The sequence below is a fragment of the Vulpes vulpes genome, chromosome 12 (genome assembly GCF_048418805.1).
Source record: "Vulpes vulpes isolate BD-2025 chromosome 12, VulVul3, whole genome shotgun sequence".
NCBI lineage: Eukaryota > Metazoa > Chordata > Mammalia > Carnivora > Canidae > Vulpes > Vulpes vulpes.
In genome coordinates, this window is record NC_132791.1 from 48367838 (window position 1) to 48380131 (window position 12294).

Below are 12294 nucleotides of genomic sequence, written 5' to 3' on the forward strand. Positions count from 1 at the left end.
TACTAGATGTCAGGCATGGGGCTAGGTTCTGGTAACAAAATTTTTAACAAAAGACACATGGCTTGCACACACACGCAGCTTTCAAAATGCCAGAGAAAATAAATGCTAAACAAATACTTACTAAAAAGTAGGTTAATAAATATAAATGTGAGAGATGCAGTAGAAGATAATACACAGGACTGCTCTGGGGAACTTAATCTAGTGGGGGTTTGAGAGGCTTGCCTATACCAGTAACATGTCAAGTGGGGGCCTGAAAGCTAAGTAGCATTAGAGAGATGGCTGGTGGGGAGAAAAGGGAACTAGTGAGAAGAAAGGGCAAATGGGAAGGCAGAAACAACACATCCAGGGAACTGAAAGAAGGCCTGTGTGGCTAGAAGGACTCCATCTATGAAGCAGCAGGAATTGGGCCAGGGTGAGGAGGTTGGAGGAATCAGCACCAAGCTCGGAATTTTAAATGTTGATTCGGAACAAAGCAAGTGAGAATTATAGGATCAAAGATTTGGAGGATTGGAAGGAAATTTAAAGGTTATCTAGTTCAACCAAACAGATGAGGCTAGAATCCTGTCTGCCCATTCCCTCCTCCTGGATCAGTATCAATGGAGGCCAGAAAGGGCTTACCACGGGGTTGCAGGCGATTGGTATAAGGGAGCAAGTGAAACACCCATGGAGCCCTGAGGGCTGAGGTAAGAAAGTTCTTGGCTCCATTTCTCTGTATGCAAGCTGCCAGGTTCATCAGCCTGCCTGTTTTTGTGCAGACACCCTCACAGCATCAGCCAAGGTGAAGCGGAAAGCCGCCATTCACGTTTATTAACCACAGCTTGGTGGGTGGAGAATTACTTTGAGCAGGTTCAGGAATGCAGTTTGTTCAAGAGAATTTGGCTAGTTTACATTCAGGACAGAGAAATCCATTGAGGAAGGCCAGGCAAAGCAACCTGGAGAGAAGCCAGAGAACAGCAAAGCCAGAGTGCCCACCACCTGGGCAGACTGCCCATCACTCTGATTCTGGACTTTGTTCATCACTGTTAGGGCAAATGATTCTTCTTGTACCAGACACAGGACATGGAGGCTACTCCTGGGTGCTACAAAGCAACAGAACCTTCATGTTTCTATGGCAGAAGGGAAACCTGGCCCCCCTTTCTCCTTCATTTTCCTGCTTCTCACTATATGGCATGGCTTGGTGTGCTCAGGAAGGGTCCCAAGTCCTTGCCATCATCATCACTAATCAGCAATTAGTAAGCACTCCACACTATGAAGACCCCTGTAGTGGCTCAGAGTATAGGAAAGCAGAGGTCTCTATACATGAGAGGCTCATAAACCTAGAGGAGGAAGGTGGAAATATGCACCAGAAGATAAACCATAACCTCTACATAGTACTACATAGGTACATAAGGAAAAACCCAAGCATTATGGAAAATTAGATCACTGTAGGGTCACTGTGGAACCAGATCACTAGAGAGCCCCAAGCTCTCTGAAGGAGCTGGTACTGATCTGGGTGTCGCATCAAAGTCAGGTGTGGTGAGGAGATGGGAAAGCATGTGTATGTTGAGGGAGGGAAGGGAGGCATGGGGGTAGAAGGACAGGGTTAGACCAGGGACTTCTGACAAAGGAGTAATGGGAAGTCAGATTTGAAAGGTGAAGAAAATCATGAAAAGCCCTAATGGTAGAATAAAGAGCTTAAAGCTTTGATTTTATTCTGCAGATAGTGAGAAGCCACTGAGTTTTTAGGCAAGAGTTTTATAATAACTCTTGTGATTGGAATGTGCAAAATAATTTGAATGGAGAAGAGGAAAAAAGGCAAGGAAGCCAGTTTCAGATCAGCATATGGCAGGATTTGATAACTTTTAGCTTCTCTTCTTCTTCTTTTTTTTTTCCCCTAAGAGAATTGGATTACAGACATTTCCCTTAACCTCCCATTGAAATTTAAAGAAAAAGATAAAAGTTTTGATTGTAGGGTGCCTGGGTGGCTCAGTCAGCTAAGCATCTGCCTTTGGTCATGATCTCAGGATCCTGGAGTCGGGCCCCACATCAGGCTCTCTGCTCAGTGGGGAGTCTGCTTCTCAGACTCGCTGCCCCCTCCGCACCCCTCATGCTCGCTCTCTCTTGAATAAATAAAAATCTTGTTTTTACTTATTTATTTATTAGATTTTACTTATTTATTTATGAGAGACACAGAGAGAGAGGCAGAGACACAGGCAGAAGGAAAAGCAGGCTCCCTGCAGGGAGCCCGATGTGGGACTCCATCCAGGAACTCCAGGATCATGCCCTGAGCTGAAGGCAGACGCTCAACTGCTGAGCCACCTAGGCATCCCAACAAATAAAATCTTAAAAAAAAAAAAAAAAGTTTTGATTGCAGTGATAGGGATTTGGGATTTATAAGACCATTAAGATTTCTGTAAATGAGTAAGATAGAAGTTAGAGCTTGAAGAAACTGGCCTCAGAGCAGCATGATGCAGGAAAGCACTCCAAGCAGACCAGAGTCCCCTGGGTTGCAGATGAAGATGGGTTTGTAGGACCTGGAAAAGGGGGACCTAAGCCTTGCTCCCTGGAAGCACCTGAGGCGGGAATATGATCCTAAAGAAGAATGGCCAACATAACACAACTAGGAGACAGGACCCTAGGCTGCAGGATTCAGAGCCTCACAAGAATCTTGTGAGTCAAGCATGAAGAGCGGACACTCAGTCCCTGGACCGGAAGGGACTGTCCAAATGACTGGACAGTGGGTGTCTAGAGATAATCAGCAACTCAAAGTCCTCTCTAATCTCATGGCAAAATATAAGACCCTGGAACTACAATTCAAACGTGAAGATGAGAAATAGGTGAGGTTAAACTTCCCACCAGTCAGATAGGATAGAAGCATATAATTGGAGTGTATTTTTATTTAAGTTTATAAATAAATGTGATACTTCCCCCCACACATGAATTTATAAACTAAGAGTCATACCTGTTTAAGTGTAATAGCTCAAGTGTGAAGGGATGATGCCTAGATTAGAATGACTGCAATGAAAAGGCAGACATAAAAGTCCTAGAGATATTATATGCAGGAATAAAGAACAGGACTTGATCTGCCCAGAATCTCCAGAAAATCCCAGGGCACATTGAGAATGCTGGAAGTTTCTCTTTGCCCCTGTCGCTCTCTACCCTTAGGCATTCCTATAGGGGACTCAAGCAAATGCTTTACGAGTTAGTCTTAGCATCCATAAGTTATGATGAAAAGCAACTTAAAAAAAGCTTTGTGCTCTCCCAAGGCTGTATGTTAGTGCTTGGGTAATAAAAATAATATGAGATTTAGTCACTGAGTTTCCACTTCATGTCAAATGGTAGATATGGTAAGTACCAGCAATACGATCTAGCGGAAGGGATGGGCATACTGCCCCTTGTGCATGTCATAGCAGAACTGGATAAATGCTGTAGAGGAATCGAGTAACAAGCTCTGTTTCAGGAAGCCAGAGAAGGTTTTACAAAGGTGAGATTTAAGTGGGTTTTACAGGATGAGTAGGAGTTCAACATTTTTTTTTTTAAGATTTTATTTATTTATTCATGATAGAGAGAGAGAGAGGCAGAGACACAGGCAGAGGGAAAAGCAGGCTCCATACAGGGAGCCCGACATGGGACTCGATCCCAGGACTTCAGGATCATACCCTGGGCCAAAGGCAGGTGCTTAAACTGCTGAGCCACCCGGGCTGCCTGGAGTTCAACATTTTGATTAGGAAAACAAAAGCACTCCAGGTAAGCCGAAAAGTATACACAAGGCATGGAGGCGTAAAGAAATAGGGAGCTTGCAGTAGGGGCAGATGAGAAGGGTTGAAAAAGAACTCATAAGAATGAGCCCCCCAGTATTGTCAGAAGATTAATTCAATTACAAAGATCACATAAATGATTCTGCAAATTCATTAGGAGGTTAGGACCTATTTCTAAGCCTCAGAGTGGAGACTCACAGAGTTAGTGGGGTTATCACATCAAAGAAGAAAATTCAATTGTATTCTGTGAAAAAGTTGTTCTGCCTAGAACCAGACCCTACGATCTTTAACCAAGGGCAGGCTACTCACATGATGAACTCAGGAGGGGTAGTCATTAACATATTCATCCCAAAAAGACTTCTGAAATATACCAAAGAGAATTACATGTCATCTGGTGTATGGCCTCATGTGGATACTAGGGGATACAGACACTTAACTACCTGTAGAGAACCTAATAACCTGAGACCAAACTCCATTTTTGTCTCTGAAGGCTGTTTTTTTTGTTTTGTTTTGTTTTGTTTTTTGTTTTTAAGATTCCATTTATTTATTTGACAGAGAGCACAAGCAGGGGGAGCAGCACAGGGAGAGGGAGAAGCAGGCTTCCCGCTTAGCAGGAATCCCGATGTGGAACTCCATCCCAGGAGCCTGGGATCATGACTGGAGCCAAAGGCAGATGCTTAATCGACTGGGCCACTCAGGTGCCCCTCTCTGAAGACTTCTCCCCAAAATTGCTAGCATGTTCTCCTTCCTCAATAATACCCAACCTCATAGCCTTCTTCATCTATCACATGAGCAACTTATAAAGAAAACAGTTTAATACCCATATTCCAAGAGTCTGGATAAAGCCTGAGAACTTAGAGGGGCACACCCCACCACATAGCTTCAAGCTTCTGTATTGAGGGTCAGTTCGCTTTAGGCCCCACTCTTTCCCCATCTTTTGCCCTGAATACAAAGCCAGTGTGAAAGAGGGCTATGCTTCCCTCCTATCCACAGTAACTTCATGTGAAACATGGCACAAGAACATCGCCCCCCCGCCAAGGAACTTGAGAGTTTTTTCTTAAATGTGTCTGAAGATTTATTGAAACATCTGAATCTCATTTTCAGCACATTAAAGATCTGGATTGCAAACGAACAGGTAATATATTGCGATGTATTTCTGATAGATTTCAGGAATCCCGGAAGACAGGGTATTATTATTGACAGATTTTTTTTTTTTTTTTTTAGAGTAAAGGGAGGATTTTAGAAAACTGACTTCTACAAAAAAAGAAAGGTAATCTGGTTTTACCCTTCAAATAAAAAGTGCATTTGATTTTGAAAAACAATCATCGATCCTCACATTTCTGTGTTTAACAACCACCTTGAAATTAGTCTCCCTCAGAGGACAGCACGATTCTTACCTTAGCATGAATGATTTATGACATTCATGAACTTGGCAACTACATCAGTTTTTCTAAACCTGGCACCCAACACCACCTGCATGTTAAGTGAAGATTTATGATTTATAAAACTTACCTCATTATGCAGAGGTACATGAATTGTCTTATGTGTGCCGTCTATAACTCCTGACACAGATAAGGAGGCAGCTATGTCACAGAATTTATGGCTCCTTCCTGCTAAAGCTGAAGTTTTGAAGAAAAACTAAAAAAAAATAACTGGCCCTTTGGAGAAAAATAGCTTTAGCTAACCATTACACCCTCATATGATGAACCGGCCATAGATCACCACTTTGTTGTACAGGAACAAAGAGGCTAACGGTGAAAGTCACTTTAATCACAGCACTGAACTATGTCTACATTGTGAACACTATAGTAATAGACGGAGCCTAAATGACTCTTCGGAAATATCTGGTAGTCTGTTAGCTTAATTCTTCCCCAGTTTGGTGTCTGAGATCTCTTGCTAGATTTCTTATCAAGTAGCCTAGCCAGACCTACAGACATGGACTTCAGAGAAGGCAGTTCAACACCCCGGTGTGCCCAGTGGCTTCCTGCCAACACCCTCAAAGGGAAGAAAAGCCAATGTTGGTGCAGGTTCTGAAACGCAGCCTGTTTTCAGAGATATTTTAGAAATGCAGCAGATCTCTCCCCAAACTCTGCAAAAAAAGTGGGAGCAGAAAGGATTCAGTGGAATAAACTTATGAATCTCAAGAAAGAATCAGATTATATAGACAGCCATTAAAAATGACAGGTATATGGGACCAGGTTGACAAGCAAACATCTTTAGACAAGATAAGCATAAAAAAAACAGAATACAAAAATGTTAAGCATACCTGCTGACAGGAAAAAGGCAAAGTGACAGGGAAAACAGTGTTTCCAGCCTAGAGATTTTCAATAGTATAAAGTGAAATGAAAAATAACGAAATTCTAAATAACGTATTTTCAAATAACCCCATCAATCAGGAAATGGAGACATATACATGCTGCTAACTGCCCTGAATGCAAGAAGTACTCCATCCCTCTTCCCTCCATAGAGCTCCAAACAGTTCCACACTTCCAGGCCTCTGAGAGTATAAAACACCCAGAAATCAAATACTTAAGGCAACAGAAGAAAGCTGAAAATGTGAAGAGTCTCCAAGGAGGTGTAAGAAAATTACTTGGAAAAAAAGGAATGTGGGGAACCCATTTCCAACTTTAATAGTTAAGTCACTTGATTTTTGAGATGCATCTGGGATTTGTCCAGTTCTTTTTTTTTTTTTAAGATTTATTTATTTATTTATGATAGACATAGAGAGAGAAAGAGGCAGAGACACAGGAGGAGGGAGAAGCAGGCTCCATGCCGGGAGCCTGACATGGGACTCGATCCCAGGACTCCAGGATCGTGCCCTGGGCCAAATGCAGGTGCTAAACCACTGAGCCACTCAGGGATCCTGGATTTGTCCAGTTCTAATCACAACGTATGTCTGCTTGTTCCAACGCAGCTGCTCTAACTCAGGGAAATGATGCTCTTCACACAAAATGGTGCCCTAGGATGAGAGACCAGTATCAAAGAACCACAAATGCATCAGGGAGTGTATTGGGAGTGTATCCAAGAGCAGAGTAGATGCACACCAAAATACAGCATTGAGCTCAGAGACTCAGTTAATACTTCTCATTAAGCTGCCTGTAGGGATCCCTGGGTGGCTCAGCGGTTTGGCACCTGCCTTTGGCCCAGGGTGTGATCCTGGAGTCCCGGGATCGAGTCCCACGTTGGGATCCCAGCATGGAGCTTCTCCCTCCTCCTGTGTCTCTGCCTCTCTCTCTCTCTATCATAAATCAATCAATCAATCTTTTTTTAAAAAAATAAGCTGCCTGTAGACATGCAACCGCTCAGACACAGGTGCTGTTCTCCAGGGTTCGGGGCACTGGGCTTCCACTGACTACCTCTAATCCTGAGGGCTGCCTCCCAAGCTCAAGCCAGGGAGTCATGCAATAAATGGAATAAGAGAGAAGTGGGCAAGCACCACACATACACAGTGGCCTCATCCACAGCTGAGAGTTAGCTTTGCACTTTGCCAGGCTCAGAAAGAGTTCCTCACTCCATGGTGGAAGACAGGTGTTCATGGGACCCACAGAAGCTACCATGCTCACAGATTCCCCCTTGCCCCTAAAGAAACAGTCTCAGGGCTCCTCTCAGGTAAACCTGCTTGTTTCCCACCGTGTCACATGCACAGTCACCATCTCCACCCCACTTCAACTGCCGGTTAAATAAAACAAGGTATTGACAGCTAAACCAAAGGTCTACAAACTCACCCAGTGCCCCTTGAGACAGTTTGGCACTTTTCTGTGCCTCTGCACAATAAAGATCCTCACTATGAATGGTGTAGTTCCAGCCACATGGAAAGGTAGCCAGGGTAGTACAAGCAGCCCCAGGGATACATTGGGGCACAGAAAGAAAATATTCAAATGCATTTTTTTCTTTTCCACTTTTATTTTCTATTCAATATATGTTCAATAATAGTATCATATCTATGTACTCATACAGGTTATAAAGACATAAATACATAATGGAGGTATGTGCTCAAATTTTTTTTAAGATTTATGTATGTATTTACTCATGAGAGACAGAGAGAGCAAGGCAGAGACACAGGCAGAGGGAGAAGCAGGCTCCATGCAGGGAGCCCGATGTGGGACTCGAACTCAGGATCCTGGTATCTCACCCCGAGCTGAAGGCAGACGCTCAGCCACTGAGTAACCCAGGTGCCCCCCAAATATTCTTTTAATAAGGAGGTGTGACAAAAAAGTTTGTAGACCAGAGGACACCATGGTGCTTGGGGTGTGGTCCTTAAACTCCCCCCTACCCCCATCAGAATCTCCTGTGGAACCTGAACACACAGATTCCCAGAGCCACCCCAGACCTACAGGACCTGAATCTCTAGGAGTGGAATGCTTAAAGTTTCCCAGTTTGATGCCTACTGAAGTTTGGGAACTAGCACAATAGAAAAATTAGGGAGGGGCATTTGTGTGGCTCAGTCATTTGGGCGTCTACCTTCGGCTTCGGTCATGACCCCAAGGATTGAGTCTCATGCAGGGAGCCTACTTCTCTCTCTCCCTCTGCCTTCTGCTCCCTGTGCTTGTGCTCACATGCCTGCTCTGTCAAATAAAATCTTAAAGAAAGAAGAAAGAAAGACAGAAAGACAGAAAGAAAGAAAGAGAGAAAGACAGAAAGAAAGAAAGAAAGAAAGAAAGAAAGAAAGAAAGAGAGAGAGAGAGAAAGAAAGAAAGAAAAAAAGAAAGAAAGAAAGAAAGAAAGAAAGAAAGAAAGAAAGAAAGAAAGAAAGAAATAGAAAGAAAAGTTAGAGAAGCAGGGATAAAGAAGCCAGGCTGCGGAAAGGGCAGAATCAGTGCAGATCGGAACATCAGAAGCCTATTCCTGAAGGAAAGACCAATAAATGGTCGTCACTATAGGTCAGGTCCTACTGGGGCCTGACCAAGGAAGAGTCATCCTCCCTGTTCTTTCAGAACCCTGGCTGAAACAATGCCTGTACTTCCCCCAACTAGGCTTCAGTGAAACCTTCATCACCTAAGGAAACCTAAGCACTTCCTCTCGTGATGGCTATTGAGCAGGGGTTGGAAACCTTAGAAACCAACAGCCCCTCACGTAGCTTGTCAATCCAGGCGAAACAAAGAGATAGGGAAGATAATTTCACTAATTACGTACTTCAAGGAATAGGATGAGATATGAGAATGTACAAGTAAGAGTTACCTGTGAGCATTTGAAAGGGGGCTTGTATTGATTGAATTTGAAATCATGTGGGTAACTGGCGTGGGACGGGGAGCAGAGGGAGAAAGAGAATTTTAAACAGACTCCATGCCCAGCACAGAGCCTGATCTCACCACCTTGAGATCATGACCTGAGTGGAAATCAAGAGCTGGATGTTTAACCTACTGAGCCATCCAGGGGCCCCTTATGTGGGTGATTTCTAAAAAGTAAAAATGGAGGCCCTAGAGCAGAAGCTAACATTGTCCCTGTGACCTCAGGCAACTCATTTATTCTTTCTATTCTCTGTCTATTAAATGAAAGGTTAGATTTTAAATGGCATCTTAAGGTCTTTTCTGTGTTTCTAGAACCCAAGTTCAGATTCAACCTCTAGCTCAGGGTTCCCTCCACTATACCATGCTGATTAAGAATAAACTAAAATTCTGGCCCTTTCAACTAGAAAATTCAGAAAAGGCTCCTATATCCTTAAAAATTAACTATTAAATTGATCTTCACGAAGAGCAAATCTCTTTTGTCATCTCTCCTCCCTCTCCAAATAGGGAACTTCAAACATTGGTCCTTGATCTATCCAAAGCCAACTGTCTCTCAAACCTGAATGAAAATCCAGAGTGAAGGTGACTGATTTTTACCCCTGTGCAATGAGACCTCAGTATCAATGGAATGTAAATGTCCTATGTAATGAAAGTGACATCTTTTTTTTATTTATTGCTGCCTTACTTCACTTTCAGGGTCATCCTCTATTTCTCTTTTTGGAAGGTGGGCAGGTTGGTGGTTACCCAGGTATTCGAAATAAAGTAAAACCTGTGAATTGTCACCACCCATGGGGACAGAGACATTACCTGACATAACACTTCCTACGCTTCAGTGGGGCAATCTCTGTTGAATCAAACTTAAGTGGAGTGACACCGTGCAGTATACTGCAATACAGCGTAGCTAATGCCAACATGGAGAAATGGGAACTGGCTCCTGAAATCTGCTGCAGGCACATGAAAAATTCCAAGGAGAACAAAAGTGAACAAAAAATTCCCAGAACAAAAGTGACAAGAAGAACAAAAGTGACAAAAGTATGTCACATTTTTATTTCATGAAGATGGAAGGTGCCACAGCAAGATATTCATCTTTGGGAAAAGTGAATAAAACGTCATCTGAGTCACCAGGTTAAAGACACTTTGCTTTAAAAATAGAAACTTGGGGGAGTTAGATGAGGTGACTGGGTGACAGGCATTAAGGAAGGCTCATTATGTTGGCAAATTGAGTTAAAATAACAAATAAAAATATAAACTTAATTCTAGGAGTGTTATTACAGACTGAATTTTATAGTTGTTCTGCAACCTAAACTACATAAAAACTTCTTTAAGTATTTCTAACTCTGTTATTCCACTGCCTAAAATAACTGATGTTATTAATAGATTAGGCCAGTATTATGAAACTCAACTTCTCTACCTAAGTGGAGATAAAAGATGAGACCCATTTTGTCAGCTGGGCCTAGTGGTTCACAGCATAGGTTCTGGAGTCAGACAATGTGGTTCCAAATTCTGGCTTTACCAGAAATTTTATCTGAGTCATATAACACATCAATGACTATAAAACTCAATTTCGGGATCCCTGGGTGCCTCAAAGATTTAGCTCCACCTTCAACCCGGGGCGTGATCCTGGAGGCCTGGGATCGAGTCCCACGTCGGGCTCCCTGCATGGAGCCTGCTTCTCCCTCTGCCTGTGTCTCTGCCTCTCATTCTCTCTGTGTCTCTCTCATGGATAAATAAAATCTTAAAATAAAACTCAGTTTTGCCATCTGCAAAATGGCAATAGTGATAGAATTTTACTTGAAACCACTGTGGTAAGGGCTCATTACACAATGTATATCAAGCAGTTAGGACAGTATGCAGCATTTAAATGAACATTTAACAAGTATTAGTGATTACTCTCTAGTAACAATTCCTATTAATTGCTGGGAGTCAAACACTTAAAAATTGTAACTAGTTTCCAGTCTTCAAATATTCTAAAATAACATACCAATTAGAATATAATTTGAAATATAGTATGCACAGGTATTGGACAGCTGCCTATTCTGTCTGGTAAACATTCACCCACATGCAAGTTATATTCTGGCTCCTTTCACTTTCCAGCGTGACACTGAGATGACAACAGAGAAATGAAATACAGCGCTGCACCGAATGGTGAAGAATTACACCACCTGGCTGTGGATCTAACTGTCCATTCTTATTCATTTGCACCCTATTTCCTTCTAGACTCAGGCTCATTTCTTCAAGCCTTCAGGCTGTAGGCCATGTTAATTTGCAAAGCAGTCCAGAAACCTGTCCTTCACACAGGCAAAGACTACACAGTCCCTTTCTCAAGCTGAAGCTTTGAATCATCTAGAGCTCACCATATCCCCCTGGTGGTCATGGAGAGTATTCGCCAGGCTTTTAGCGAAAACCAGGAACCTCTAGTACCCACAGAATCATCTCAGACACTCCACAGCCGACATCATTTGATTCCAGGACTCTTTTAATTAATACTTTGTGGATTTCAGGTATATGGAACAGGGGGGAAAAATAACTCTTAAGTGAACCGGCTGAAAAAAGAAGGAACTGAGGAGAACTTGATACTCCAATTATTCCACTTGAACTCCTCCCTCCCTGTCATAGACAACACAAGGTTGTAAAGTTACCCATTTCTATTTTGCTTCAATGTTTAATACTATATGTCGGCCCACTCTACATTTTAAAAAAAAGATTTTATTTATTCATTCATGAGGGACGGGGCGGGTGGGCGGGTGGGCAGAGGGAGGCAGAGGGAGAAGCAGGCTCCATGCAGGGAGCCAGACGCCGGACTCGATTTCGGATCTCCAGGATCAGGCCCTGGGCCGAAGGTGGTGCTAAACCACTGAGCCACCTGGGCTGCCCTCCTCTCTACATTATTTTCCAACAGAATATTGTCTTACTTTAAAGGAAATTTAAAAAATTTTTTAAGATTGTTTTCACTTGGCAGGGAGAGAGTGCACAAGCAGGGGAAGCAGCAGGCAGAGGAAGAGGGAGAAGCAGGTTTCGCCAGGAGCAGGGAGCCCCACGCGGGGCTCTATCCCAGGACCCGGAGATCAAGACCCCAGCCAAAGGCAGATGCTTAAAGGGCTGAGCCACCCAGACACCCCTGGTATACTGTAGACATATAAATGTCTACAAATAGGGGTCATTAGCCTGTAAGTTTGAAGGCCCCATAAATGCCTACCTCCGAGGGAATTAAAATATAAGAGAAATTAAAAAAAATATTAAGCAGGCTAGTAAGAATAACATAATAGATAAGACTTAGGTAAGAATGTGGGGTAACTTTTTTCTATTTAAGACGGTTTCACCTACAATGTTGT

General features: G+C 42.9%; 1 protein-coding gene across 1 annotated transcript in view; it reads right to left on the reverse strand.

Annotated features, from left to right (window-relative positions):
- The window catches only part of CTNNA1 (catenin alpha 1), a 308835-nt gene that overhangs the window by 295246 nt on the left and 1295 nt on the right, over nt 1-12294 (reverse strand). The gene's annotated exons all lie outside the window — the stretch shown is intronic.